Source organism: Ambystoma mexicanum, chromosome 5q (assembly GCF_040938575.1).
Source record: "Ambystoma mexicanum isolate Mex_15411 chromosome 5q, UKY_AmexF1_1, whole genome shotgun sequence".
In the NCBI taxonomy this organism is placed as follows: Eukaryota; Metazoa; Chordata; class Amphibia; order Caudata; family Ambystomatidae; genus Ambystoma; species Ambystoma mexicanum.
Genome location: NC_090933.1, coordinates 692,807,902 through 692,834,351, shown reverse-complemented (window position 1 = coordinate 692,834,351; position 26,450 = coordinate 692,807,902). Strand labels below are relative to the sequence as shown.

The window sequence follows — 26,450 nt, the reverse complement described above, 5'->3', positions numbered from 1 at the left end:
ATGTATCCATATGCAGAATCTTTGGGAGGAAGCAATCCTTGAAGTTTAATTTGCTTTACTCTTTCTCTCTAAATTAGGCATAAAACCAGAGTACCCCGGTGAGAGTGAGCACATATAATACCCTCTTCATAAATATATGTAAATTATATACTTACTAGTTAGAATCAATCCTAAATATGTATGATTCACCCTCAGCCCTACAAATAAACAATCACTATTTGATATTAGATATTGCTGACACATAGCAGGTGTACATTAGAACCCAGCGGCCACTGAAGATCTGTCAACATATTCTCTATGTGCATATTAATGACTAAACAAAAGAGAATATGTTGTCCAATGAACTGGATCTTTATAATCTATTCAGAGGGGTGTTCTGTGCACAATAATCAAATATATCAATTCTGCTCCTCTCGTTATTTTTCCAATTTCATAGTTTGCCCCTGTTCTTGTTCCATCGATGTATATATCTATGACAGAATACAAACAGTGTTTCCTTTTTACATACACTAATATGTACCACACCTATTACCTATCTTTCTTGTATTTTCCAATATTCTGTTAACTCTTGAAGGAGCTGTCTATACAGTGAAACACGTGTTGGGGAAATAGAAACATTCAGCAATATTGGATATAGATATAATATGGAATTAAGCTAACAGAAACTTAAGAAATATGGATTATGTTTGACATGGACATTTCTGAAAACAAACTCTAATACTTTGGAATATATCACAACAATAATGGAATAAGGAACACTAAGCAATATACCACAAACAAAAACACAACGGTCTATTCTTTGAGTTCTGAAGAAAGATATAGAAATCTAATAAACGAGTGCAGTGCTAAACATTTTACACTGTTTATGCATATTCTAAAACCACATTAAATTCAAGATACAGTGATCTAGAGAATGTGCAACATCAAAAGGTGATAGAGGTATTTGTTGATGATACCCTATATTACGTCATATTGTTGATAATGGTTATGAAACATCAGATAGGCAGGCTTTGTCTAATAAACATCACAAAGTGCTGTCCCATTTTCTATCCCACACTGAAGGTGTAAACACATCACACAACTATTTTCCAATCAAATGCAAATACATTAATATAAGATAATACAGTACATGCAATATACAAACGAGTATAAAACAATGTAGAAATGTGTTTACTTTTTTCAAAAGGGAAGTCAGATGTAATTGTTTTAATGTAAATGACAAACTTGTTCAGGCTTGTGCTCTTACGCTCCATACCCCAGTCTTCTTCTGGATCATTGATTATTTGTTATGGATCTTTATTTCTTTTATTCCAGGTTTCGTAATCTGAGGGGCCATTTCTATTAATGATTTTATTTTTTGCGTGTTAGGTACTACATGCCCTATTTTCTCTATAAAATGACACTTATGTTTGGACATGGAGAAACATATGTATCTGTTAAGTAGTATTGCAGAACAACGCATCCAATATCTATATGTGTTACTTGTACACAGCCAAGCTTTCCTGTTAGCATAAAGCAAGCAATCAGTGATCACCAATCTGGTGATTTCACAGGGATCCGTTTGATTAACTAATAATGTAATATCTAATTGTATTAACATTGTTGTGACACTGTTGCTCAATAAAACATGACTGATTGAAAAATGTGGTTCAAAGAGAAACTAGAGCCTTACAGTGAACAAAGGCAGAGATTCAGAAGCTTTGCAGTGCAATCCCATCAAAGACCCCCTAGGCTGCTTGGTCCGTTTAGTTTGGCACATGTCCAGCACCATCCTTAATGATAAGGAACGTCAGAAGAACAACAGAGAACAGCCTCGGGCTAGAACCACAAGTGAGAGCAATCGTTAGAAGCTTTTTCTACCAATTTCGCACGCCACAATGCATAATGTCTTCTTTTCTTTCACTCACAGAACCATGGCTGTTACATTGCTCGTCCTAACAAGACTGGATTCTGTCAACCTCCTGTATCTAGGACTAGCAGAATACTTCATGGACAGGTTACAAATTGCACACATCTCAGCGGACAGACTACTCCTTAGAGTGAAAACCTTTGAGCACATTACCCCTCCACGCCACATTTTGCATGGGCTCAAAGTCAACAAAGGAATACACTTTAACACCATCTGCATTGCCTCGGTGCTTACCACTGAAAGGGATCAGCTTCCTTCAAACAGGCTTTTAAGCATTACACATCCAACAGGACTCCTAGATCAAGCAACGCTACTCTAAAGAAAAAGACAAGGAGGATCGTCGTTCTCCTTATTGGCTACCAAACGTTGGTATTCCTCATCCCAAACGTATTTGCATGGAAGAGAACTACTAGACATTCAGGAAAACCACTAAAAGCAAAGCTCTCCAGCTAAAGCTGCCAAGATATACAACAGACCCAAACTAATTCAAGGTAATCCCTGTCCACAATACATCTCCATCATCAAGCTTATAGACACCCAAAAGGACAATTCAACCAAAGCCTTCAAGCAATGAGTTGAATCTCTTGAAACAAAGCACATGCACCACAAACACTCCTAAAGAAAGTTCTGAACCCAGACCTGATTCTTCCTTCCAGCGGACTCCTCCCTCACTAGTTACTTACAGCTTATCGTCCACCATTTTACACCACAACCAACAGATGATTTACAAGGTCTAGCACACGATACGCTAATTCACACCCTACACTTTCCCTATCAACACTTCCCTCCACTACACCACAAAGCATTCATGGCTCTCTTAGCCCTAGGAACCATCCTACAGATAACGTGCCACAAGGCCCATTTCACTGCCCTTAAACAGTAGAACCCATATCGAGAACACAGGTAATGGGTGCGTCCAACCTGCACTCACAAACAAAAAGGCTGTTCCAGTATTTTCCTATCCCATATCCCACTTGCACACCCTTCCGACCACCTTTCTTAAAAGAGCCACATGCAGGGAGGCGACAATTAAAGGCAGAAGTGTGCTATACAAGACCCCTTTGTCTTTATTCCTGTTGTGTGTCATCCCATCCAATGAGATCTTTTGTTTTTTGCATATTTTAGTAACTTTGGGTCTCACCCTAAATTACTAGGGGAATCCAGACGTGGACCCCTTGCTCACTATTCTTAGAGAGGCACAGCTCCACCCTACTGATGAGGTCCAACCAGACCGAAACACGTGTCTGAGGTTGCTGTTGGTACTCTTGTTCAGAGGAGAATTGCCTAGCATTTCGGTGCTGGACTGCCCCAGGGCAGTACAAAAACTGATATGTTCAGGATATTTCTCCTCTGTGAAAGATAGTGAGCTAAAGACTCTGGGTAAGTCTCTCGTAACCGGGACTAATGTCCGGCAGAGGGTCTCCCAGGAGCTCCCTTGTTTTTTGCAAGAGGCTTTATGGAACATTAATGCACAGTCTCACTTCTTTAGGGTTACGGGTCAGTGTGGTGCTTGAGTTGGGTGTTTCTTACAGGCATCCTGGGGACACTGAGGCCAGAATGGTGAAGTGGGGGCTTCACTCACAGTTCTTCAGGTTAGTCCTGGTTTTAGTTGCAGCCCCGGTTTAAGTTGCACTGCATTAGGTACAGAAAAGGAACTTTGCGACAAGATGTCTCGCTTTTATTGTCCCTTTTCTAGGATGGCTGCCCTTGCTAACTATCACTCGAGATACCTGTTTCAGTAACAAAGTGACATTGTGATGCCTTCCGCCTATTATTGGCCTGCGCTCACTATTTAAGTGGGCAATAACGGGATGCAGGGGTGACACAGCTCCTCTCCTATTCAGTGTGATGCCATCACTATGTCAGAAGACTTCTGAACTCTGCACCACAAACACTCGCTTAGCTACGAGCATTCGATCTTCGGTTCGTCCACATTTCAGAATTTCAACTGTGGGCCAATCAGAGTAGGCAGGGTGTTTTCAGTGAAGGGCGGTCTTTGCTTCGTGGCCCATGGAGGAGATCCTGGAGTGCCAGGATCATGACAATGCCATCCTAGTAAAACTTCTCGGTTGAAAAGATGTACCTCTGCTCTTCGATCATTTATGTCTCAGGTCACAAATGTAAAGGGATGAGACAGGGCCTATTAAATGCCGTGTTCTAAAGCAATCAGGTTTGAATCACTTCACTACTGAAAAAGTGACATTGCCACTAGCACTGACAATTTTATTTTCTTAGCAACAAAGCTCATCGGGGAGATGAACTGTGCTGATAGTGGTATTTTCCTGAGTGCAATTTTGCAGAATTTTCTTTGGCCTATGTTTGTCCCACTTTCATTTACCACAAACCTACAGGGTGTTTAACGGTCGGTAGCCATTGTGTGCTGTTGTGCGAGTCTATGGGCCTCATTACAAGTGAGGCAGTAAGGGGTTAACAGCGCCATTAAAGGTGCTGGCGCCGTTAACCCTGCACCGCCTCATTACGAGGTTCCCTCGCGGGACCCGCTCTGGACGTCTGGTCAGACCAGACGTCCTTTGCGGGTCTGCGAGGGGACCAGCATGCTAACAATGGGCCCGTCATTAACGGGCCCCTTGTTAGCATGCTCCCCATTCCCTTGGAGCCCTTTGGGGGCTCAAATTGGAATGGGGATGGTCCGAGTCCGGGTTCCCTGAATGGGGAAATACCGGGCCCTCCAAAGTCAGAATGGCCCGGTATTTCCCCAATCTGGGACCACGAACCCGGACCCGAGATTGAAGATAGCCATGTGCTTATTAAGGGCATGGCTACCTCCAAACTCGTAATGAGGCCCAATGTGTGGTTTGTTTTGTTGTTGCAGGGTAGTAATGTATGTGCGGATTGTTGTGTTGTAGGCTTGTGGGTGTGTTTGGTTAGAATTTGAGAGGTGTATGCAGAGGGGTGAAAATTGTTAGTGGATTGGTTAATTGGCTTTGCTGTCTGGAAGCAAGGCGCTAAACTTAAAAAAGTGGTAAAAAATGTGCTAAAATTGCTGAATTTGGCAAAGTAAATTCGAGGAATACCTCATACATCCCTGATATATAGGAGGTTGCAACATGCTTGTTCCCTATCAAGAAGATGGCATCCAGATTTTAGAAATATAATATCAGACATGCTCAATTGAAACACATGAAATTGACCCTTGAAATGTCATAACAGATGAAGGGGAAAGCCTGCAGCCTTCCTTTTATAAAGTAGAATGCAAGCAGTACTGTGCTGTGCAATGAAGTGCAGTACATCACCTCAAGAATGGTTTTAGAACACTATCAGAGCACACACTTGTAATAACTGTGAGAATATAGGCCAGTGATGCAGTGACGATTCTAGCATAATGTATGCAGTGGCAAGATACCCTGCGTTCAAGTGCATAATTTTTGTGTCCGAACTTATAAGGGGTTTACCGAGAGTTTAAGATTTAAATACTTAGCGCCCAATTCATGGAAAATAATCCTGCAAGTGCAGCGCACGGAGATCGATACTGCACTAGCATGTGCACAGAATCAAAAATGCGTGCCCTGCGTATTCATAGAATTATCTACGCAAAGTAACCGTATAGGCAAGTCGCGACTGGAACGCCCCCAACACGGCCCCACGCAAATCAAAAACAGCCAGCACAGTGACCTTTGTGTACATCCCTGGGTGCGAATACACACACCCTTCAAACAGTGCGTGGGGTCACCTGCAAATTGGCCTGCATCTCGGGGACCCTCCGCAGTGTCCCCCGTAACTGTAACCAGCATCCTGAGGACATGCATACAGTTGTACGGAAAGCATTTATTTTTCCATTCAAAATGTGTGCAAACCCTCATACACAGTCCCTGCACGTCGCTACGCTGCCTATGTGCACCCCTAAGTACAATCAGAACCTCACCTGCATGCACGCACCCCTAAATCCTATTTGCAAACTCACCTCCAGAGTTGCGATTCCTCCACGCAAGTCCTCACGCCTGCTTCTGGGTGGTGGAAATTTGGAGTGCACTGCATGGGCATTTTGCAACTGAGAGTTTGTTTTCTACCACATCCATGAATACGCTTTGTTGCGCGCATTTGTGGGCATGCTTTGGACTGCATGTGGTCCGTCCCTCATAACGCCCACTTTCTGGCTTGTTCTTCCCCATTTTGCCTGTTTCAACCCCTATGCAGGCCAAGCCCACCCCCTGCGTGGAGTCTCGCGCAAGGCACTCGGCTGCTGCAAGACCCGGGAAAGTCCTGTGCAGTCAGTTTCCTGAATCGACAAGCAGTGTTTTGCATGCAGTTTGACCGGCAAGTTCCTGATTTTATGCGCAAATAATTCCATGAAACGGGCCCTTAGTGTTATCAGCGTCTTCTTTCCGCAGGTATCCTTTTAGCACATTTTCCATTGAAGAGTTTGTTCTTGCAGATTGTCATTTTGGGTCAGGAGAATCTTGTAGTGGGGTGAAATTAAAGTCTGATACGGCAGATAAGGGAAGAGAACTTCTTTACTTAGTTCCAGTGACAAGGTATATACATCAGATAAGCCCACGGGTGAGTAAGTAGGAAGGTACACAGGGGACATCCACCAGCCTCCACTCTCACAGGGTGCTTCACTCCAACTGACATTCAAGGAACTTACAGGGGCACTCACACCACAACATTCCACTGGCATACATTCTACCAGGCATTCTCTCAAGTAAGCATTCATGCAGGACCAAGGCAGGGAACTCAAGACACAACACGTCTCTCTGTAGTCCCCTTTTTAAGGCCAATACTCACGTGTTCCTTCTCTTTCTTACACCACCTTTCCAAAGGCTCCCATTCACAATCTGACACCTTTGCTGGCAAGTCATTATGGGATCTATCTATTTAGGTTTAAGGTGGCGGCCCAGCAATCAAGGAATCACAATGTTTGCATCTACTAACCTATCTTCGAAATATGCTAACCTGCTTGACTGAGGTGTTCTTCATTGGCCCCTTCTCCCACCACTGCGCCGGCAGCAGCCGCTCACTGCACACCTGACAGGAGTGGAGCTAGCTGACATGCTGGATCAGTATTGATGGCAGGCGTGGTGCAGGCCATGAATGCCTCCTGTAACATGAATGCAGTACTATCACTCATAGTAATCAATGCTGTGTCTCTCTGTATCTTAGGATATATAGACTTCAGCAACAAATGGTCTGATCCTGAATAAATAAAAGCTGTCCCTCCTAGACTAGCGCCTCCAAGCTCTAACTAGCCAGCTGGAAAATGACCAGGTGATGTGTAGGTTCTCAGGATGTTGCCCTCGATACAACATGAAAAACTAACATAAATCATCATTATGTTTTTCCATCTTGTCATTAAACGCCTTACGCATACCTATATTTTTATTATCGAATCCCTGCTCAATTGGCTTTGCAATGATCTGTTTTATATTATTTAGAATTTGCGAGACCCAGGCTATGCAGCAGAATCAGAGAAACAACGAGGAACTTTGCCAACAGGCAGAAATATGTGTTGATGTAATTTGTGAATAAAATGTGTTACAGTATGCATATTTCAATTTAACACAACATCCGCCCTTCTGTATTGAATGATGTGTTATCTGCTTCACATTATCTAATCTTCTGATGGAGACAGATTGTTCTTCCCTCAGAGATATATTTTCAACTTTTATCTAACCACAAAAAACAGAATACAATTAAAATCGAAAGCCCGGGCTCTTCCATCATAATTCAAAACACAGCACTTGACTGCATTCTATTCGATACAGATGCAGAAGCTGTGCTATCCAAGAATCTACTCAACGGCTCGGCACTAGCACGAGAAGGCTACTCCTTCTTTCACTAAGATGGAACCCGCGGCACATCTGCATCTTAACCCTTTCAGCGCCAGGCCCTTTGCATGCCTGGCGCAGAGGATTATTCGACACCTTGCCATAATCTTGCCATAATGCCACTCAAATTTCTAAATGACCTATGCCTTGCTAATCTCCAAGCCGGTCAGCAGAGCCAGTAACTAGTGTTGTAATACGAGTATTGGTATATGTTCGTACACTCAAGATACATGAAGACTTTTAATTTATTTTTTCAGAAATTCGCTCATACTTTTCTTGAGTTTATCATACATAATAAAAGAAATATCAAGCCTTTTTTTGCTTTTTGGTAAATTATGGCAGAATAGGCGTTTTTAAAGTAAAACCAAAATGGGATGGATAGAAAGTTTTGAAGGATTCATTTTGCTATTGACTTCTCCGTGGGGTCCATACTGTCGCCAACTTGGAGTTTGGGGGGCAGACACAGTTCCCTTTCACCCCAAATTTAGGATGCATGTACACAGGGCAAAACAGGACTGTTATATTCTAACATCTCTAAACTTCCTTTGGTTTCTAGACACTGCCCCATGGTAGAAAGTTACCAGCTGCATGCAAATCAGTCTTGGTCTTTCTAACTGCTTAGTCGTGTTCCTTGTGCACAGAGAACACGAGAAATTCCAGAAAACGTGGAACTCTTTTGCTGCCCTACAACAGTGGTAGAAGTGTATCAAAAAAGTAGTGGCATTGTGACTCTGACAGGAGACAGAGTAGGCAGGAAGGGAGCAAGGTGTAACACATTTTCCAAGGGTTGCAGCCATGCTAGTTGACAGCCAATTGAGTTGAAATCGATCTAATTTTAACTGCAACTGCTATTGGGTGTTAAAGTGGAGAAGTGTAAAAAAAGTAGTGGAACTGTTAACAGTAAAAAGTAAAAGTAGTGGAACACCGCTCATGACTGTTCCTGCTTGAGGTGGCTGCCCCTTTAAGGGCGTAAACATGCGGCGTAGTGACGGAACTTAGCTGTGTGTGCTTTACATAAAGGGGGCATTCCTAGCAGCAGCAGAGCGACCGTGGAGCCCGAACTGAATGCCCGCGTCCAGTGTGTGTCTGTGTAGTGGGGGGCTCACGGGTTTCCCAGATGCAATCAGGACTTGCAACAGGGGCGATGAATCGGGACACCGACCCGAGCATAGGCGGTGAGGGAGTGGAGCATTTTTTGTTTTCCATTATTCTCCGTCTTTCACATGCCGCGGAGCCGACGGTGATCACGCAGTGTGGCCGCCATCTTGCACATGTGGTGGAGAGGGTCGCAGCTCTTTCTAAGAGTGCTTGTGCACCCATCCACGTGAACATTTTGGATTTCCTGCTGAGGGGACAGCAGATGCTGTGCATTTACTTATTTTGAAGTGTTTTGGCCATTTCAAACACATTGGGCCTCATTCTGAGGTGGGCGCAAAGGGATACCGGCCACCGGTGATGACACCGGTGCCAGTAATCCCTTTGCGCCCTATTCTGAGGTCCCTTAGCGGGTCCCTCCCTTAACGCCTGTTTTTACCAGGCGTTATGGACGGGACCCGTTAAGGGATACCGGGGTCAATAACGGTACTCATTTGAGCCCCGGGCTCAAATGGGAATGGGGAATGGCTTTTACAATGGGGAATTACCGGTCCCGCCAAGGTCGGACTGGTCCAGTAAATCCTCATTGAACGAGGGCGGACAAAGTCCTGTTGTTGGTGCTAGTCATGGCGCTAATAGCGCCATGACTTGCACCAATCTCGTAATGAGGCCCATTGAGTGTGAGGAGCTGGGGGAGGCCTACCATCTTTTGTTCAGACCACAAACGAGCCAATTTCTGGCCACACCCCTTCACCGAATTGCAGGTTATGCCACAATGTTCGCTTGTTGACCGAAATCCACCAAAGGCCCAAAGCAGAACATATGCAAAGCATACATTTTCTGGATCACGTTATACTAAGGTGCACTGAGAATGCACTAGTGAATGTGGAATCAATATGCAACACAAGTATAACAACAATTTTCGAAGGAGTAACTAACTATAGGTGTAACAACATTTTCGTACACAGAATTGCTAATTATTTTTTTACATATACATCACTACTGACTCTGGTTCACTTTTGTCACGTATTAATTATACATTCATTAATGCTTTGTTAGTACACCTTACTAGAAGGTGGTACTCATCTTCTTGGGCTGGAAGTCCCAGGGTGGTTGTTTTTTCCGTTTCAATGTTTTTGTGCATCACATTTCTCAAACGTTTGCAGTTCACGTGTACCTTTCTCACACAGTAACATTTCCATGGAGAAATTTGGAACAACTTAGATTGTATAATGCGTGGCGAGGAGAGATGGGTATTCTGGGTCTTCATAAATGCGAAGGCAAACGGGGCACATGCGGGTGACTTGAGAAATTATTCTCGCAGAAACGCATCTTTATGAACATACTAATATGGTGACAGATTTATCTGCTCGTGTCTGATGTTTAACATGACACAACCATACATTTTACAGAAAGACAATCCTCTGAAAGCATGACCTTTCAGACACCTGCCATTGGAAACATTTATTTCAGTGTTTCAAGTTCCACCTGCATAGAGTAACCATTATGCCTGGTCTTGCACATTACTGTAACTAGCATCTAGATGCCTGGGGGTTTTGTGTGCGGCTATGAATGCAAAAATAAATAAATAAATAAATACATGGTGCTCCACCTTTAATTGAAAGTGCAACTCAATGAAAAGTGCACTCCACTACCTTTGCAAACGCATTCAAATGTATGTTCAGTGATATCAATTGTAAATATGTACATTTTTCAAAGTAAAAATAAGTATGTTGAAAAATGAGTAATACATCATTATGCAGGGTGGAATTAAAACACAGGCCCTGATTTACAAATCCTTTTTCAATAGGATTGTGCCATTGTAAAATGCTTTTTGTAAATCAGGCCCACAGGATTTAATCAAATAAACGTTAACCTATATTTTGTGCAAAATAGAAGTAGCTGAGCGTACACCTTGTTTAACAATAGTGTTTGGAGGGGCTGTTATTAACTTTTAATGTTATGTGGCATTTGTACGGTAGAGTGCTCCTCTGTCACTGGTTTGTCCTAAAGCGCTGCACACTTTCCGGAAGTGTGTTTCCTGTTCAATGTAGCCAGATATTCTAGCAGAAGGAGGCGCATGAACACATTCAAAATTCTGATGATATATATGTGTTGGGCTGCTGTCACTTTGTTTTCTTTTTTTACCATTAGCATGATATTCTGACATAGAAGTGAGCGAGCACTTGACAGAGTCGATATCTTCAGTAAGTGACAAGATTTAAAACATTTTCTGTTAAAGAGTCAAATACCCAGAGACACTATCACACTTCCCATCACAGCAGAGGAAGGCGTGGATTTCGCTCCGAGGGCACTTTAACATAATTTCCGCGCTCTGAAACACGTGTGTATGGGCGCGATGCAAATAAAATATCATATATTAGCATCTCCTAACTTCTAATGGTCCAGCTCGCAATACCTGTACTAGGCCTGACCTGCTCAATTCACCAAGAAGGTTTCAGGGGTAATCCTCCTTTTCTCCTGACTTACTCCTGGAAAGAGGAGAGAACGTCAGGAGTGAACGAGAGGAAATAAAGTTAAATTAATCCTGACACCTTTTTTGTGAACTGACCCCGAATGCAACTGAGTTTTGTTAAATCATGGCTATTAGTAATAATATTGTTCATCAAATTAACAACATTATTTCTAGCACTATAGATTGTATCCTTATCTCCTCAACAATTCTAAACCTATGCCTTTTTCATTATTAATCACACTCGTTTTTTGACAATTAAAGTTTAATATGTAAGTTTCATTCTGGGTTCCAAATGAGAATCTAGCTTTTGTGACTGTATGAGTTGCAAGTGTGTGTTTTGCCTTAAAGAGTTAAGGATGTGTAGACACGGTTTAGTCACAGCGTGAGTTCTTGTGTCAGTGTGAGTAGCCTGGAATCCCATGAAAACATGCTCTTTCAGCAACAGTAATACCTTTTTATATTGAACAAACTACTTCAGAGAACACCCATGAACGACTGAACGTTTGAAATAACAAACGTAATCCCTCCACACCTTGGCACACACAGCGGGCCATCGACAGCAATCGTGCCATCCACCAACAAGAAATGTACTGGAGGAAATCCCACCAAAAGAAAAACTACTCTGAGAAAACTGTTCAGCAAGTAGCACACCCATCATCACAGCCCAAACAAACTACTGCACAACACCCTTCCTGGACGCATCACCACACTCTAAGCAATCTTCCATTCTGTGAAGCACTCCATCACATCTCTGCCAGACCCTTCATCACCCCAATCCACAGACAAATGCACCACTTTCAGCAATTTCTTCACAGACAAGAAAGACAATACAAGGAAATGTATTGACAGCGTTAAACACACCACAACTTCCCACCCAAATCTGCCTGAAAAATATCAAGGTGGATCAAGTTCACGACAATTACTGCAGAAGACCTAACAACCATTCACACAGCCCTCCAACCAACCACCTGCAAAGAGAACATCCTCCCGACCTCTATTATAATGGTCATCACAGTGAACTCCATCCATCACTTCTCAGTGGCTTGATCGCATCCATCACAGAAGCTCATAAAATGTGTGCCATCAACTCTGACCCAGTACTAATGCTCTTGGCTTTACCATTGACTGTGAACTCTCATTCAAAAGATGCAAGACCCAAGCAGAATAGTACCCTCCAGCAGTCCTCCACAATGTCTTTAATGTCTACCCCAAGTCTCAGAAACGTTATCTAAGCCCTGTTCCTTGTGGATGGTGGCAATGCCCTACTTGCATCAGTCCCACGTGCCACTTTGTCTCCTCAGAAAGGCATCACGCTATAGCATGCCTTATTGTCACCACCACGCCCTGAATGCACTTACTATAGCAGTGGAGGGTCTTCCCTCGGTAGCAGCTGGCACATGGGCCAACTGAGTTGCTCTGCACACCGAGCCTCCGGACATGGAGTGCGCAGCGGGTTGCCGGTATGGGCCCCGCCATGTTGAATCCATGGCAGTGCAAATGATGGAGCATTTGTATGGTGGAGAGGAAGGAAGGTTGCGTAAATGCAAGTCATGTTCCACCTCTCCTCTTTGCCGTACAAATGATTGAAAATGTGGTGTGGAGTGAATGAAACAATATCCATACGATAGGGCTGAATAACTTCCAACCCTGGCTGAGCTCGCTCTTTCTCCCCTCGACGGGTTTCAATTCTTTTTCATTAGTAATTTATATTTATTCGATAAGTAATCCACCACTTTAGTTATAATATTTCCAATATTTCAATTGTTTATTTATTCCTGACCAATCAGTGTTTCAAAATTGTTGCCAATGCATTTCGGACATCCGTCCATCATCAGGGCTATCAACACTATTTGTTATCAATCATTGATATTCACAACACCATGACCCATTGGTTCACCCAAACGTGAAATCGTAAAGTAAATGCATGCACATACCAGGTTAAAGTTGTGTTCCATCATGGCGTTCACATCAATATAACAAGTCAAAAAATACAAAAAAATACAAAAACATCCATTATAGATCATTGTTAAACCTCATTTCACAATATAGTAACATAATATACTAAACGCTTTCTACCTGTTTGGCTTTTCGTCCCCAGAGTGTATGTTCACCTCTGTTGTCAGTATCCTTATCTAGCGCGTATCATCTGAAACAGATATTTTTACATATGTGTATAACTATGTCTTTATCTGTGGTCCCCCTCCTTCAGTATTCCAACTCAACCTCCTTTTACGCTGTGCTTACCTCTACTCTCCTGCTCTCCGTACGCGACAGCTATTCAAAAAGAGCTGCCGCCACTCGTAACAGCATTTATCAACACTTCTCATTCCCGCGCATGCGCGCTGCTGTGCGCGATGCCGTGATACGTTTCACTAATCTCCTCCGCGCATGCGTGAATGTGTCTTTTTAACACTTCAGAAATATTATACATATATCTGCTCGTGTAGCTGTCTATCTATTTAAGTTTAACTCCAGGGTTAACGGACTCTTTAATTACACAACAACTATTATTCTCTATAAGTGTATAAATGTGAATGTTAGTTCTATATCAAACACCTACCATTATAACCTTGATCACTTTTATTGAAAGATCCCTAACCCTGGGATCAATACGTACTTACCAATAAGATTGAGTTCACTGTTGGGCAGCGATTAGCTGCCTTACGTCCCACAGGGAAATTAACCCCTGCGGGACGTACTGTGAACTCCAACTTTAGACACATTATTACAATTAACAACATTATTGAGTAGTGTTAAGCTGCCTTAAGTTGCACAGGGCATAAATTCAAACATTTTGTCAGTCACGATTTTTCTATACTTCTAACCAATCTTTCTTATGTAGCACACATATTTTCCATCATAGAAAACACATAAAATTCAACTCCTCATTAATGCCCCCTGGTCTCAGGGAGTCAAGCCGGTCGATCCAAAACGATTCTCGTTGATTCAATCTTCTTCCCAAATCCTCATGTGCATTATTCTGTCTAATAGTCTCCAAGACTTGAATCCTCATCTGGCTGATGTTATGCTTCATTATGTTCCAATGTCTGGCTACTGCCGAATTCGGATTGTTATTTCGAATACACGATCTATGTTCGTTCCATCGCAACTTTCCAGATCTCTTAGATTGTCCAACATAGTAGATGCCACACGGACATTTAATACTGTATACTATGTTCGAAGTGTCACATGTTGCGTATCCTTTAAGTTTTATTTTTTCACCTGTACGAGGATGATCAACTGTATCCCCTTTTATTATGAAGTTACAGTTACTGCAATGTAAGCAGGGATAAGTTCCTTTTCTCAATATATCCATTGCTTTCTTTTCAGGTCTTGTTTTAACCAATCTATCTCTCAAGTTTGCACTCCTCTTATACGCAAAGGTTGGTAATTCCCTGAATAAGTGTTCAACTCGCATATCACTGGTCAATGTACTCCAATTCTTCTTAATTACACTCTTTATCTTGTTGCTTTCTACTGAGTAACATGACACATATACTATATTTGGTTCCTTCTTCTCTCTCCTTATGCCACTTGCTGTGGATTCCATCACTCGTTCTTTAGCAGATTCTATCTCCGCTGGTTTGTATCCTCTTGCTTCAAACCTCCTCCCCATGTTCTCAATTTCTACCGCGCATGTTCTTGGGTCATTAACAATCCTTTTTACTCTCATCATTTGACTGAAGGGCAAATTTCTAATTAGACTCGGTTGGTGAAAACTTAGTCGATGAAGTAAATTATTTCGGTCTGTTTCTTTTCTGTAGATGCCGGTCAGAAAATCATTGTTGTGAATACGTATTTCTACATCTAGGAAGTGAATCCGTGTTCTTGAGGTTTCTTTTGTGAATTGTATGCGTTGATCGATGTTGTTAAGATAGGTAAAGAAATCATTAAAAGATTCCTCTGGGCCATTCCATATTCCAAAGATGTCATCTATAAATCTGACCCACATTGTTATATAATTCCTCCATACTGCATGATCAAGTACATATTCCTTTTCAAATTTGTGCATGAAAGTATTTGCATATGTGGGAGCCATTGAGGCCCCCATCGCTGTCCCAGATTTTTGAATAAAGAATTTGTTTCTATACATCAGCCAGATGAGGATTCAAGTCTTGGAGACTATTAGACAGAATAATGCACATGAGGATTTGGGAAGAAGATTGAATCAACGAGAATCGTTTTGGATCGACCGGCTTGACTCCCTGAGACCAGGGGGCATTAATGAGGAGTTGAATTTTATGTGTTTTCTATGATGGAAAATATGTGTGCTACATAAGAAAGATTGGTTAGAAGTATAGAAAAATCGTGACTGACAAAATGTTTGAATTTATGCCCTGTGCAACTTAAGGCAGCTTAACACTACTCAATAATGTTGTTAATTGTAATAATGTGTCTAAAGTTGGAGTTCACAGTACGTCCCGCAGGGGTTCATTTCCCTGTGGGACGTAAGGCAGCTAATCGCTGCCCAACAGTGAACTCAATCTTATTGGTAAGTACGTATTGATCCCAGGGTTAGGGATCTTTCAATAAAAGTGATCAAGGTTATAATGGTAGGTGTTTGATATAGAACTAACATTCACATTTATACACTTATAGAGAATAATAGTTGTTGTGTAATTAAAGAGTCTGTTAACCCTGGAGTTAAACTTAAATAGATAGACAGCTACACGAGCAGATATATGTATAATATTTCTGAAGTGTTGAAAAGACACATTCACGCATGCGCGGAGGAGATTAGTGAAACGTATCACGGCATCGCGCACAGCAGCGCGCATGCGCGGGAATGAGAAGTGTTGATAAATGCTGTTACGAGTGGCGGCAGCTCTTTTTGAATAGCTGTCGCGTACGGAGAGCAGAAGAGTAGAGGTAAGCACAGCGTAAAAGGAGGTTGAGTTGGAATACTGAAGGAGGGGGACCACAGATAAAGAAATAGTTATACACATATGTAAAAATATCTGTTTCAGATGATACGCGCTAGATAAGGATACTGACAACAGAGGTGAACATACACTCTGGGGACGAAAAGCCAAACAGGTAGAAAGCGTTTAGTATATTATGTTACTATATTGTGAAATGAGGTTTAACAATGATCTATAATGGATGTTTTTGTATTTTTTTGTATTTTTTGACTTGTTATATTGATGTGAACGCCATGATGGAACACAACTTTAACCTGGTATGTGCATGCATTTACTTTACGATTTCACGTTTGGGTGAACCAATGGGTCATGGTGTTGTGAATATCAATGATTGATAACAAATAGTGTTGATAGCCCTGATGATGGACGGATGTCCGAAATGCATTGGCAACAATTTTGAAACACTGATTGGTCAGGAATAAATAAACAATTGAAATATTGGAAATATTATAACTAAAGTGGTGGATTACTTATCGAATAAATATAAATTACTAATGAAAAAGAATTGAAACCCGTCGAGGGGAGAAAGAGCGAGCTCAGCCAGGGTTGGAAGTTATTCAGCCCTATCGTATGGATATTGTTTCAGAACCTAGTGCCTAGGCTCAAGGGTGAGCCCCCACAATTGATTGTAGAAAAGTGAACAAGTAGCAACAAAGCAGTGCCCACCCCATTTCCTAATTGTGGAGTGAATGAAAGGCATGAAAGCCGTACTGAAGGCCGTTACACTTTTCAGTTAAGTTACATCACTATGGAACATGAACTCCCTTATGTTCAAGACAGCTTGCAACAACCACCAAGTAGTCACAAATAAAACACCACTCAATCTGGCCAAGAAACTCACCATCTCTGGTGGCAGTGCACCACCAGAAGCCACGTCATCACCAGACTGGAAGCAAAGAATTGCAAGAGGGAAAAAGGCAGAAAACACATTTTGCACGCATCCGGGACAAGATATCAACACAGATTAAACTGGCCCCATGCCTCCAACACTTAAGGAAGCACCTGAAGACCGCAGTCTTCAAAGAACATACTGCCAATCATTGATTTCTCCTAGCTCCTCTGCTATCCCCATGCCTTGCTTATAACCTTGTGGATGCACCCCCTATATACAGTACTTTATTGCTTTGCACTTTATAAATCCCATACATACATACATGCATACATACATACATACATACATACATACATACATACATACATACATACATACTGCTGGAGTTACCATTAATTTGGACTGTAAATTAAAGTAGTCACTATTACCCAATTAAATGGCATCCAATATGTCAACCCTAAAACTGTGTGGTAGGTTAAATATAGATCTCAGCAGCAGGCAATTAACTCACTTGTCAATCTGACAGGTATATGACCAATTCATTTCTTCCGCATTTTTTTTAAATTAAAGCATGCACGGGTAACTTTGATTGAGTGTTATAGGGCCTGATTCACAGAGCCTTTTCCTAAGTGATTGCACCATTATAAAACGCTTCTGTGAATTAGGTACATACTGTCATTGAGTTTTTCAAAGGTTGTGAGTGCATGCGTGCATAATGCACATTCCTTCCATTTGCCCTATGGAGGCTCAAATGGGAATGGGAATGGGGACGTACCGGCTCTGGGTCCCGCGCAAGGGGAATTACCGGGCCCGCCGATGTCGGAATGGCCCGATAATTCCCCTTTCGTGGGACCCAGAGCCGCACCCCAGTTTAGGGGTAGCCATGCCGGTAAAAACGGCATGGCTGCCTCCAACCTCGTAATCGAGGCCCAATTGTATTTGAAATATTATGATATTTCTCTGTGCTCTCTGTGTCACTATTTATTTATCTATCTGTATTAACAGGAGGCAGGGGCACACTCTGGTTCCCTGCTCAGTATGTTTCTCAGCTATTTGATCTTCTCCTTCAAAATGTTTTCGGTGCTCATCACCTCATTAGTAAGGCAGTCTTAACATGCAGCTTTCAGCCAGTGCAGGTTCTCAATGGATGTTAATTTTGCAGTACGGCATTCTGGTAGTTGTAGTGTCAGGCTGCAGGGAACCTGCTCAACCCCCATCAATTCACTCATAGTAGGCCTGGGGGAGAGGTTGCCCACAGTGTGGCATTCCCAAGCCAAGCATGGGTAACCCTGGTGCAGTACCCTATTGGAGTCTGGAGCTCCCACCTTAGAGGTTTCCACATAGATTAACAAAACAGGAGGGACGGGCCCAATCTTGTTCCCTACTCAGTGGGCCTCTCAGCTCCTTAGTCTTCTCTATAGTCAAATAAATAAAATTAGGCATCAACAGGGGCGTTTGTGGCACACTTTCCCCTACACACAAATATATATAAATATATATACATTTTTTAAACAGAGTCAGATTGTTTTCTACCCACTGTTCCGCTCCTATCTTTCATGGAGGTTGGGTGGGCACATGTGACTCTAAGCAGATACAAGTCACAGAATGACACTTACTGGATACATAATATTTATCTAGTGGGGCTTGTGAATCTGCTTAGATTCACATGCTGTGCTTAAATTAGCAAGCAGTACCTGAAGCAGGTGGTGGATGAGGAGCAGGGATATAAGGAAATAAGTGCTTAAGAATTGCTTGGCCACTTGTAAATCTGCTCTTGTCTGTGTATCTACACAAAGGTTTTGTGTACATGTATGTACTGCACTCCATGTTGCTGCAGTACATATTTCTTCTAGATCGACATTAGCAATGAAAGATACATCTGCTCTGGTGCGGCATATGGAGTGAGCTCTAGGTGTAAATGGTACTGTTTTATGTGCAAGCAAATAACACAATTGGATACATTTGAAAACCCATCCTGATATAATGGCCTCAGTTACGGGGTCCCCCTCTCAGCCCGCTGTGAACGAGACAAGGAATCTTGCATCAAGTGTACGTAAGGTTTGTTTCCTCTACTTTGGGCATTGGGGAAGAAACAAGGTAGTTTGATGGCTTGGTCGGCATGGAATTTTGAAATATACTTAGGTGAGAAACGTGGACGCGTTCTTAAAACCACTTGGTGTTTATAGATGGATTCAAAAGGTTCTGTAACTGAGAGTGCTGTAATTTGCTTATGTTTCTTATAGATGTGACTGCTAGTACATAAGCCACTCTATAAGTGAGTTGTCTTAAGGAAGCTTTAAGTAGAGCTTTTGGTCCAAACAGATTTTCAAAAGATGGGGACATCCCAGAGCGGATCTTTTCGCACCAGCCCAGAATGCAAAAGGCCCCACGTTTGCATACTGGTACCCAGAGAAGAAAGGGTCACTAGGGAATGCACTATGGATGAACTGGTCATGGAAATGCCTTCTGCTTTTCTCCCAACTCCACTCTTATGCAAGGTTGTACACACACTATTACACAAACAAATCACACTAATATAAATAGCCCTTCTGTGGGCACAACAAACATGGCAACCAAACATCTTGAGAATGGCAATTCAACCACCAATCAAGATACATACCAATCGCAATATGTTAACCCAGCAACATAGGCAATTAACACACCCATACCCTAAAACTGTGAATTTGGCAGCTTGCTCTTGAAACCATCAAACCATATTATTTGGTCACTTAAAAATCCCAAAAGACGTATGGCCATTCTAAGGGGCTTTGAGTTTGTTGTCCAGGCCGGGCGGCTGGACCAGAGGGGGGACTGTTGAGGGGGTCTCAACCCACCAGCTTACCCCAAGATGATCGATGCTCCACACTGAAGCAGCCCCACAGACCATACCCAGATTACATCACCAAAGTCATCATGTAAAAAAGGTGACATGGCTGCATGGCTGAGCACACCCGCAGAGACATTAGCCAGGTGCAAAACAATACACATGAACTGCATGCTGATACCAAAAAAGCAATTACCAGGCAAAATGGAAACCACAGCTGCATTGAAAAGATTTGGGAAAGCTCAAAACACAAGGCTGATGCCTGATACACTGAATTTTTTGAGAGACGCGAAACAGGCCTGTCAGCATGTCCAGCTCTACCAAGGAGGCTGGGGGAGAGTGCATGAGTCTGCTGAAAAGATACAGCATATGCAAGGACAAAAAGGCAGTAATCCCTCATGAACGCCAGCAGAGAAAATTATTTGTATGGTCCCTGAACCCATGATCTGGAGCTGGGGAACAAAACCATTCCGACAGATAAGGTTGTTCCCATCAAATTGAAGACAGGAGGTGAATGGAGTGTCCATGCTCAACGTCTGGGAAGAGGGGTGAAACAATAGTGGGAAGTAGACAGTGCTCTGAGCTCATCTTCCCCACCCATCATTTTTTCTCACATGCTGGTACATTTCCCAAACTGACAAGGCTTGCACCGACCTGGGGGGTGGTGCCAGGCAGAGCTACTAGATCTAGCCAGACCAATCATAATATCTGTCCCCCATAGACTGTAATTATGCCGATACTGTTCACCCAATCCCAGGTCACCTAAGAGTGAGGAATATATCTTTAGGTTGTGAGGTCACAGCAATTTAAAAACTCACTGCCTGCCTGTAATGAGCTGAAAGTGCATTTGGAGCTGTCACATTTGTGTGCATATCCCTGCTTGGATTAATAAAAGCAGCAATTTGTCACATTTCTGCACTCCTCCGTTTTTTGGGCAAGAGGGGATTTCCCTCGAGCCAAACTCTGTTTTTCTAACTACACTTCAGAATCTTCTATGAGTGGGCGACATGGACATTTGAAAGTACGCATCTTTCATTTCCAGTGTTGTCATGTAAATCACTTTTTTCAGAAGAGGAATGACCAACTGAAGCATCCTTTCTATTTTACATATTGTGGTAATATCAATTTAGTCCATCTTTTATCCATTCTATAGTAAAATATTAAGCTCAAAATTATTGAAATGTTGCATCCTTTTAAATAATTACAAGATTGAATGGTAACTTTCACTCATATTTAGTCCATTCAGTGTTTTAGTTTTAAATCAAATACAGAGTCTTGATTTCAATCTTCTTAGAGTTAGCATTACATTATCTCTGAAAATGTCTGATCTTAAATAACTTAATGCTACACAATGTAAACCTGTAGAGTCCATATTGTGTACTTCCAGAATGTCTTGTGGTACTAAATCATTCCTATCATTTGTTTTCTGATTGCTCTTATGTGTTGCAACACTCTGTTTCATTTTACTGGTAGCACTACATGTGTACATTTTATTATAAGGGCAAACTAAGCAGTATGCTCGAAACTCTTCTTACAATGTATGTAATTGTTAGGCAGATGTATCATTGTTATGCTTAATCCCCTCTCCTAGTGAGACTCCCAGTACCTTTTGCTGGACTTCTGGGCCTTTTTCTTTAATCCTGAATGAGTGGAGGTTTTTCCCATTCATTCATTCTAATGGGCTCTGTCTTTTGGAACTCTGTTCTCTGTGTTTTACCTGTCCTATGGAGTCTACTTTTGCCCATAACTCTTTAAGGCATCTGTATTTTACAATTGCAGCAACAGCTCCTTGTGGGCAATGTTATTGGGAACCCTTTGGGTTTGTAAGTGATTTCAATCCAGCACTCCAACTAAGTCAATGCCTAGTATGGGATGCCCAATGGAAACCCTAATTTATATATTTTTATGCCAAAAGTTCTTTTAATTCTGGATGATGTACCCTTATATAACGCCCCTCTCTTTGAATCCCCCCGGTCTCACTGAACCAAGAAATAGGTTTATTTTGCAAATTAAAAGAGTTATTTGAAGAATTGAACCATATAGAGATTACACTTTTATGAATATGAATAATATCTGAATATCACACTTATGAATATGAACAATGATCAACAATGGGTAATATTACAATATCAACAATCTCTTTAATCAATTAGGAGTAGGAACAGGAAGAATAATGGAGCAGAGAATACTTTGTATGAGTTCAAGGAAATGCAAGGATAGGAAGGAATGCAACACAGAAATAAACTTGATATGAATTCAACCAAAGACAATGTAATCACTCTTTCCCCCTGTTATTACTCACTCCCCCCAGTATGCAATATGAAGAGATGGAATGAGGGCACACAGGTATCAGGAATAACAATTAACCATTGCAGTTTCAATCCCGATTCCCCCCCAGGAAGCTTAGAGAGAACAGTAATGATTTTAAAACAGTTCAATTGCTTTTTAAATGTGGTTTGAATTGGATTGGAAAAATGTTAAAATGACTTTAATTCGCTAAATAGGATTCAGAACAAGTGAGAGTTGCTTTGGATTGGTTCAGGTCAACACTAGCAATGATTGTTGATTGGTTAGCAGATGGAAAACGAAATTCAGAAGTTGAAACCAAGAAATAGCTATTTTATATGGAATGAAATTGAGCCAAATGCAAATTCGCAGCAACTTTTCCGCGTGCGAGAAACGTGATTACGGAAAAACTATAAGGAATTGGAATGTCGTTTTGGGTTCGTTTGAAAGCTGGGGATGTTAGCTTCAAAATGACGTTTCCAAAAATTACAGAGGTTTTAGTGAAGGTAGATTTTTCTTAGAAAACGATCAAGATTTCAAAATGAAAGATGCGCTTTAAAGATTAGGAACCAAGATGAACTTACACTAAGGGGCTATGAAAGTACAAGATACCCAAAGGGACAACCACCAGAACAGGGCGCCTTCCACTCTGATTTTTGTGCGCCAGGGCACTTGACTTTCTTCTGAAAAATATCAGCGCACAGATGATTATCACTACAATTATCACCGACTATATAATGAGAAGAATTCAGGATGGACACAAGATTCTATAATGCAGTTCTGGATAGGTTGAAATGGATTGAATAGGATTACTTTATACTAAAAGATGACTATAGACAGTTCTATACTAAATACTCACTACTATGGCTTTGAATGGAATGGGCCCATCAAAGATCTGATCAAAGGTTTGGCTGGGATTCACTCACCACCTGACAGGTCTCAGGCGCTTGGACTCTGCTCTCAGCAAGGCACTCTGGTCTGCACAGCCTTTTGGACTGGATCTGACCGGTTCTGGGTTACAGCTCTGCTGGACTGATCTGGATCTTGGGTTCTTGGCCAGAAGCAGCAAAACAGCTCAGCCAGGCTGTTGAATGGGTTAGGCTGCGTGGAAGTTTAGGGGTTAAAGTCAGGTTGCTAGATTTTAAAGGCCCACTGAGAAGGGTTCAGCTTTTTGGGTTAGGCCTCTGCTTCAGGGTTCTGGAGTCTGGTTCTCGAGTCTGGTTCTTCCTGCATGGTGTTTCGCCAGTCGATCAGTTGATGAGTGAATGTGTCTGTCCTTCTGGGTCCTCAACAGTCCCTATTTATCCATTTTCCAAAGTGGGTGGGGAGGCTGATTGTCTATGCCCAACCCTCTAAGGATCTGATAGGTCAAATAATTCCCCCTCTCCTGATTTGAGAAAGGAATAGTTTGTCATGATGTGTCATATTTATGGTTTAGGGAGAAAACCTCCCCTTTGCCTCTGTACAGTATATCTTATTTTTCATTAAAAAAACATATTTACAATATGTACAACTTGTTCATAATACATATTTACATGATAGATTGACTAAGGTACGTTTCTGTCAAAGTCTCATGTTCCTACGAGTTTTGGTTCACAAATGACAGTTTTTCACGCTTTTGGTTGGTTACATATTTTCGGATCTGTACAATTTTTAACACATACATGCACATACCATCTGGGCATACTTCTGTAAATTTTCCTCTTCATAGCATAATCACAATAGCTACAATATTAAAATTTTCGTGGTTCAGTCTCAGAACATCGCACAGATTTCAGATTAGTTTAAAACTGTGAGCGATCTTTTCATTTTAATAATCTCTAAGTTTCATATTTTTGTCAGTTCGGTACAATATTTTATAAGTCTTTTCCTTAAACATCTATTTACTCCAGTTTCAATTCCACATTTTCAGTCTGGCCCGCCTCCAAGGTCTTGGCTGATCCAGAGAGTAACTTGAGCTCCTTCCTGCCAGGGCAGTTGATGTCAGTCACACCCGAATTAGCATTTTCATTCAGCTCAAAGGAGTCCTTTGTCTACACTCAGAGCAACATGCCAGAGTGCCCCTCCCAGTTCCTTTCACACCAGCCTGCCAGTTTCTCAGCAGAGAGCAGGGGGACGATTCCTTTGCTGGGTAAAAGGGTGTGGAATGTCTTTGAAGCTCAGTGTGGCTAACTTTTACTTTTAAACACAATGGGGGTCATTACGACCCGGGCGGTAAGGGATTACCGGTACCGGTAAGGGCACCAGTACCGGTAATCCCTTACCGCCCTATTACGAGGTCCTCCCTTAACGCCTGGTCTTACCAGGCGTTAAGGATGGGACCCGCAAAGGGACTTTGGAGGTAATAACGGTACCGCAATTTGCAGTACCGTTATTTCTGCCTTCCCCATTCCCATTGAGCCCTATGGAGGCTCAAATGGGAATGGGGAAGGGCCCTGGTGAATGGGAATTACCGCCCCCGCCAACCTTGGAATGGGGTGGTAATACCTCCATTCACCAGGGCGGAGTCGGTATGGGTTTGGAGGCAGCCATGGCGCTAATAGCGCCATGGTTACCTCCAAACTCGTAATGACCCCCAATGTCTGAAATTGTCTTGTCCTAAAATATAAATCACATTTTTAATAAGTACATCAACCAATTTCTTAATTCAAGCCTTTTTAAAATATAGTTTTGAATTGTATCCACCTCTTAGGCTTCTGGTAGCATGTATTTCTTTGGCATATGTAGCTTTTGAGACACAAGTTTCACCAGTCAGATTTAGAGATCGCCAGCGTCTGACAGAGGCGAGTAACGGTATTGCCCCCATTTTCAACATAATTTTCCAAGCAAGCAATCTTCAATGTGGATTTTCTTCTGATAAGTGTACTTCTGCAGACATTGGGCCTCATTACATGGACGGCGGTAAGGGTTAACGGTCACCGTTAATGGCAACGGTGACCGTTAACCCTTACCGCCGTACTACGAGGTCCCTTTGCGGGTTGGAGGATTTAACGCCTGCTTCTTGCAGGCGTTAAAATCCAACCCGCTAAGGGACCTCGGAGCTAATTACGGCACCGCAAAATTGCGGTGCCGTAATTAGCGCCTTCCCCAGTCCCATAGAGCCCTACGGGGCAGAAATGGGAATGGGGAAGGGCAATGGCGGAAAGGGGATTTACCGCCCCTCCAACCTTGGAATGGGGCGGTAAATCCCCTTTCCGCCAAGGCGGTGCCGGTATTTTACCGGCATGAGCCATGGCGCTAATAGCGCCATGGCTCACCGCCTACCGTGTAATGAGGCCCATTGTATTTATGTGGATTCTTGAAGTAGAATGATGTTTAACACCCAACAAGGAGGTTGGGTCTTTTGGGTGGTTTGTGAGCCATGATTTTTGCAAATTTGACAACCAAGAAAAATGGATTTTCACACAGCTCTGTGTTTCTTTTGCAATCAGCCTTGCTCTGTGGGCAGCCAAATGATGGGTTTTGGCAGTGGTCTCCTGTTTTACCACTGAGATAGGCAAAAGGGGATGGCGGCCTATTTTTCAGATTTTTACTGCGCACTTTTGGGTGATTTTTAGCGAACAGCATGCTTTCCGGCGGCCATTCTGATGTTCCTGATGCAAGCAATGCACAGTAATGTTGCAGGGCCTGGACTAGTGGGTTGAAACATCCCACAGGTTCCACTTTCAGATTATTTTCTTTATCCTAATGTAGCTACAGTTCTTAAAGATAGAGGGATACAAGTATCTCTCTTAAAATGTTATATTCTGAGAGATTGGCACATACCACCTTATGTGGAGCGCCAAGGGGATACCTAGTATCACCCTTCTCTCTGCTCCTGTGACTTTCTAGTCACATAAACAACCTTCCAGTTATGGCTGGTGGCAGGGGACGTGTTCTACCAACTATTGTGTAATTTTCTATCGACGGCAATGTTCATAGCCCCGGTTGTGCACAATAGTGTCACCTAAGTACTAACTTGGTGACTCCTTTCTTTTTTCACCCTTTCTAGCATGGTTGTTCTTTGTTAGCCCTTCTTCTACCATTCTAGGAGGGGTAGGTTTGTGTGTGTGTTTTGCCTTTGGTGGGAACCCTTGAGGGGAGATAGCACTCTGCTTGGATTATTTCCTCTAATATACATGAGAAATGTCTGCCGAGTAGCCGACTCACATCTGGGACATAGTGGGGCTACAATTAAAACAGGAAAATGACACACTACTCTATCCCTTACAAGTCCTCTCCTGTAGCAACATCAGAATCATAGGACAGGGATAATGGGATGTTGTTTTCTCTATCACTTCAGTAATGTCAGACGTGATGCCATGCAATATCCTGTTACAG

General features: G+C 42.3%; 1 protein-coding gene across 1 annotated transcript in view; it reads right to left on the bottom strand.

Moving 5' to 3' along the window:
• The window catches only part of PREX2 (phosphatidylinositol-3,4,5-trisphosphate dependent Rac exchange factor 2), a 1,458,907-nt gene that overhangs the window by 289,051 nt on the left and 1,143,406 nt on the right, over positions 1-26,450 (bottom strand). The gene's annotated exons all lie outside the window — the stretch shown is intronic.